This window comes from Urocitellus parryii, chromosome 3, assembly GCF_045843805.1.
Source record: "Urocitellus parryii isolate mUroPar1 chromosome 3, mUroPar1.hap1, whole genome shotgun sequence".
Classification (NCBI taxonomy): Eukaryota; Metazoa; Chordata; class Mammalia; order Rodentia; family Sciuridae; genus Urocitellus; species Urocitellus parryii.
The window spans coordinates 100,212,645-100,218,718 of NC_135533.1; the positions used below are offsets into that span (position 1 = coordinate 100,212,645).

General features: G+C 39.7%; 1 protein-coding gene across 2 annotated transcripts in view; it reads right to left on the reverse strand.

The window, feature by feature from the left end:
• Urgcp (upregulator of cell proliferation) overlaps positions 1 to 6,074 on the reverse strand; it is a 47,246-nt gene that overhangs the window by 40,912 nt on the left and 260 nt on the right. Inside the window, exon 1 of one of the 2 annotated variants that reach the window (XM_026410643.2) lies at positions 5,835 to 6,033. The exons of the other annotated variant lie outside the window; for it this stretch is intronic. The gene's annotated coding sequence lies outside the window, so the exon portion shown is untranslated. Of the gene's footprint in view, positions 1 to 5,834; positions 6,034 to 6,074 lie in introns of those variants that run through there. 2 annotated transcript variants of the gene reach the window in all.

Below are 6,074 nucleotides of genomic sequence, written 5' to 3' on the forward strand. Positions count from 1 at the left end.
AAAAATGCCCACTTTCTCCACTTCTATTCAATATAGTATTGAAAAGGTTTACAAAATGGAATGGGTATAAAACTATACTTGCGGATGACATGACCTAATAGAAAATTCCAAAGAATCCATAAGAAAGCTACTAGAGCTAATAAACAAATTCAGCAATGTTGTTGGGTAGAAGATCAATAACAAAAACTAAGTAGTGTTTCTATATACTTGTAAAGAACTATCAAGAGTAGGGCCTGTCACCCAGCAACTTGGGAGGCTGAAGCAGGAAGATCATAAATTCAAGGCTAGCCTCAGTAATTTAGTAAGGCCCTAAGAAACTTAGCAAGACTCTGTCTTAAAATAAAAAATAAAAGGGCTGGTGATGTAGCTCAATGGTAAAGCAACCCTGGGTTTAATCCCCAGTACAAAACAAAACAAATAAACAAAAACTTATCAGAATAGGAAGTTAAGAAATTCCATATATAATAGCATCTAAAAGAACAAAAATATCTAAGAATATATTTAACCAAAAAAGGAGGTGATAGATTTATACACTGAAAACTACAAAACATTGCTGAGTGGCTGGAGTTGTGGCTCAATGACAGAGCCCTTGCCTTGCGCATGTGAGGCACTGGGTTCAATCCTCAGCACCACATAAAACAAATAAATAAAATAAAGGTATTGTATCCATCTATAACTAAAAAAATTTTTTTAAATCATTGCTGAAAGACATAAAAAAAAATGGAACATCAATCTGCCCAAAGCAATCTACAGATTCAATATATATATACTTTTTTTTTTCCTTCAGTACTGGGGATTGACCCCAGGGCTTCCTGCATGCTAAGCAAGAAGTCTACTCCTGAGCTACACCCCCAGCACTCCCATCTTTGAGTCAGGATTTTGATAAATTGCCCAGGCTGGCCTGCTTCAGCCTCCTGAGTAGCTGGGATTACAGGCTTGCACCATCATATTTTAAACATCCGTACGAACATATAATTTACCCATCAGCAATCACTCCCTATTCCCTCCCTTCCTCATTCCAGGCAACCATTAATCTACTTTCTGTCTCTATAGTGTTGCCTATTCTGGATATACAGATGGAGCCATATACTATTTGGCCTCTTGTAACTGGCCTCTTTCACTTATTTGATATAATAAGAAATATATATTTGGTCTTTGCCCCTGGTCCTGGCACAGTTTTTTAATATTTATTTTTTAATTATAGGTGAACACAATGTCTTTATTTTACTTTATGTAGTGCTGAGGATCAAACCCAGTGCTGTGTCACGCATGCTAGGGGAGTGCTCTACCTCTGAGCCACAACCCCAGCCCCCTGGCACAATTTTTACAACCCTTGGAATTTCCTGCATGACAGAAGTGATAGGAAGTGTTTTTCATTAACAAAAACAAAAACCTGAGATATGCCTATAGGAGACTCTTGATAGGCCCATAGATTAGTTTCAGAGTGATGGGTAGGATTCCTGAGGATCTAACCCTGTGACTAGAGGGCTGGAACTTCCAGCATCACCCTAGGACTACCAGGGAAAAAGAGCTGGACATGGGGTTTCATCATCAACACCCAATGATCTCATCAATCATGCCTACCTACTAACTGGGTTCATGTTACAGACAGCCTAACCCAGGGACCCTGGCTGGAGGATTTAGCCACTGGCTCACTTAATAAACAAACGATGGAAAAATAAATTGTGAACTTCATGCAGTTTGATCAAATCAAGAAGCAATTAGACTGCTTTTCTCCACCAGCCCCACAGAAGCAGTTACAATTTATAGAAACAAAAGCCAGATGATATACATACATAGATTTAATTACCCTGTATTAGAGCTGGGGCAGGGAAAGGATCTTCATTCTTTAGCTTCCTTTAGCCATTTAGCTTCCTTCTTTCCCCAGGAGGAAGTCTGCTCTTAATTCAGAGTAGGGACTCCAAATTCACTCTCTTTCATTCAGGTGGCAACCTGAGAGTTGTGAGGGCATTAGAAATGGGGGCAGTCTTGTGGGGACTAAACTCTTAACCTGTGGGGTTTGCTTTGTGCTAACTCAGGGAAGTTGGTACTAGAATGGAATTGAATTATAGTATAGCCAGTGTGTCTGGAGAGTCAAAAGAATTGGTTGATAAAAGGGGAAAAACTCACACCTTTGGTGTTAGAAATGTTGAGTAAAATTAGATCAGACTTAATATTTTCTTTTTGAACTCAGAGGTGCTCTATTGCTGAGCTACATCAGCCCCTGCTTTGTGTATGTGTGTGTGTGTGTGTGTGTGTGTGTGTGTGTGAGACAGAGAGAGAGGGGGGGGGAGGGAGGGAGGGAGGGAGGGAGGGAGGAGAGAGAGAGAGAGAGAGAGAGAGAGAGAGAGAGAGAGAGAGAGAGAGAGAGAGACAGCATCTTGCTGAGTTGCTGAGGCTGTCCTCAAACTTGTAATTCTTCAGCCTCAACCTTCTGAGTCCCTAGGATTACAGGCACAGGCCACTCACTGGCACCCTAATATAGTATTTTCAGGGTTTATTTGAACTGTGTCCCCCCAAAAGTTGTTAAAGTACTAACTCCCAACAGCTATGAATGTGACCTTACTTGGAAACCAAATCTTTGGAGATGATCAAGTTATTAAGAGGTCATTGGGTCTCTAATCCAATGTAACTGTACCTTTTCTGTTTGTTTGCAGTGCTGGGGATCAAACCTAGATCATTGTGCATATTAGGGAAGTATTCTACCAATGAACTATACTCTCAGCTCTGACTGTATACTTACAAAAGGGGGAACTGGAACACACATAGCAGGAAGATACTAAGAAGATACAAGGGAACACTATTTATTTAGCAAAGGCTGCTAAGGAGCTAGGGGAAAGGCAATGGAAAAGATTCTCTTTCACATCCCTCAGAAAGAACCAACCCTGATAATACCCTGATTTCAGACTTGTGGCCTCCAGAGTTATGAGACAATACATTCTGTTGTTTAAGCCACTCAGTTTGTGTAATTTATTACAGCAACCCTGGAAACATATATATAAAGTATATATCAGTAATTTATTCCCCCAAAATACTCCCTTGTATGGAAACATCACTTTTTTGTTTAGCCATTGAACCATTTCAGTTATTGTGACCTTTTGACTAGTATATATAATGCTGCTATTATAAACATTTGTATACAGATTTATGTATGGACATATTTTATCTTATATGTATATTTAAGAGTAATATGATAACTCGATTTAACTTTTTGAGCAACTATCAACCATTTTCCAAAAATGACTGTACCATTTAACTTTCCCACCAGAATGTGTGAAGGCTCCAGCTTTTCCATATCCTTATCAAAACTTGTCTTGATCCTGGAGGGCACAAAGTGGTATCTCATTATGGCTTTGATTTGCATTTTTCTTATGATTTTTTAAAAATGTGCTTACCAATTTTTTATCTTTAAAGAAATGTCTATGCAAATCTTTTGCCCAGTTTTTGTTTGTTTGTTTGAACTCAGGACCTTATGTATGCTAAGCTAGTGCTCTATCACTCAGCTATATCCCCAGACCCCTTTTTGTGTTTGAATATTTGGTGCTGGGGATCCAACCAGGGAACACTGTTTTGTTTTTTTTTTTTTTTTTTTTAATATTTTGAGACAAGTTTCACTCACTAAGTTGCTGAGACTGGCCTCAAATTTGTGATCCTTCTGCTTCTGCCTCTAGAGTAGCTGGGATTATAGGTAGATGCCAATGCTCCTGGTTCCCCAGAACTTTTTTAAGTTTTATTTTTAGATAGGGTCTTACCAAGTTGCCCAGGCTCACCTATAACTTCTGGCCTACTGCCTCGGCTTTTTTCGCAGCTGGGATCTCTGGCAAGCACCACCATATATGGCCCAGTTTTAAGTTTTTATAAAGTAAGCACTGGTGTTTAAATCTTTTTTGTAACACTTTAAAATTAATTCTGTATACCTAAAATATTTCAAAGTTAAAAATTAAACAATACATATAAGAATAATAAAAAGTTAAGAAAACTATAACCTAAACTATCAATAGGAAGTAAAATTGCAACTTTTTATTTTCTATTCTTTAGAGCTTTATTTCTTTCCCTGGATTACACAAGTGATGCAAATCATCTGTACAAATTTTTGGAAATTGGTATTACTAGTAGACCCACTATCCAGGAATAACATTATCATCTAAATTTATATTCTAATACCAATACATAAACACTTATAAAATTTTGGGATACAAGGCTGGGGTTGTGGCTCAGTGGTAGAGCACTTCTCTAGCATGTGTGAGGCCCTGGGTTCAAGTCTCAGTACTATATATAAATAAAATAAAGGTCCATTTACAACTAAAATAAATATAGTTTTTAAAATGTGGGGGATAATTTGTTCCACAGAATAGAGTCAGGTAAACAATGTAGAGCTGGATGGACTATGGTCTAACACACATTTTTTATCTATTCTGTTTATGTATTCAAGACCAGGTCTCACTATGTTGTCCAAGCCTACCTCAAACTTGCAATCTTCCTGATTTAGTCTCCTAAATAGCTGGGTTTAGAGGCACAGGCAACTGCACCTGGCTGGAAATTTGTACTGCAAAGATGTGAAACCAAGAGAAATTTCTTAACCTGGCTCACTCAGAGAGTGATGATTGAGCTAGTTTTGGAAGGTACTACACATTGAATCCTTACTATTTTCCAAGAAAAGTTGTTTAGAGCCTTGCTGAGTTGCTGAGGTTAGCCTCTAAGTCCCCATCCTCCTGCCTCAACCTCCTGAGTTGCTGAGATTACAGGAGTGCACCAATGTGCTTAGCTGGAAAGTTAAGGGGGAAAAACGGAGTTTTCCAGATGAAGGGCAGCCAGGAGTAAAGGAATATAAGTAGGACCATTGATAGAAATCTTTGATAGTAGGATTGAAAATTAAGGAGGAAGAGGAAAATTAGAGGATACTAGATTCTAAAAAGAACACGGATACCTGAATGCATTACTATAGATTACGGTGATTCCTTAAGAGTTTTGGGAAAGGATACAGCTTGATTAGTCTAATGTTAGATTCATGAACTTGTGGGGAGGACAGTTTGGGGGAATGAGAGAATGGAAGGCAGGGGGAACCATTAAATATAATTCATTTTATATCCTGAATATAAACTCAAAGATGACCATATGTCCTGACTGGTCAGAGACAATCCCAGATTACATCTTTGGTCCTACAGTAGTTGCATTAGTATCCTTGTCCTGTAAAGTGTCTGGAGAAAAAAAATATCACCAACATATAACACACTTGCACACATCAACAAAACTTTGACAATTCTTGTCTTTACTATGTGAGATACACCAACATTATATATTTTATTGTATTACACTTCATGTTTTAAATTGTAGTTGCAATTCGTTAAGCTGATTTCATGACACACTACTAATTAGTTCATAACCATGAATTGAAGTTGACCTAGACAACTCCCAGGTCTTCGAAAAGGGGGAAGGGTACAAAATTAAGTTTGGGATATTAAGTTTCAGGCTGCAGTTCTTAAACTTTGGCAGTGCGTCAGAACTACCTGAATTAGTGAAAATGCAGGCCCTACCACATAGTTATGCGTGCCTGTCTGCTTCGTATGTACACTTTTTTTCCGGTCCTGGGAATTGAATCCGGGGGCACCCTACCACTGAGCTACATCCTCCCAGTTCCTTTAGTGTATTATTTATTATTATTATTATTTTGGTCTCATTAAGCAGCGCCTGGAACTTGTGATCCTCCCATCTCAGCCTCCCCTGTCGCTGGGATTACAGGAGTGCGCCACGGCGCCAGGTTTGGGATTGCATCTATATGGAAACAGCTGTTAGAACCTCCAATCACAACGTATAAAATGCATACGTGTACTCACAGGGTGGAGAATACCCTCAGGAATTATGCGAAAGCCTGGGAAGGAGCCCAGGCGGGAATAGAGAGCATAGCGTAGGGCGCTCGGCGCGTCGCTGTGCCCCAGGACCTCGCCGACCACAAGTCAAAGCCGCACGGCCCTACTTGGGGCCACAATAACTTGACAAGCAGGACCTGGCCCCCAACCGCGCTCGGACTCGCCACGCGCGACGACCGCCCCACAGTGCCCCGCGTTGCGCACGCG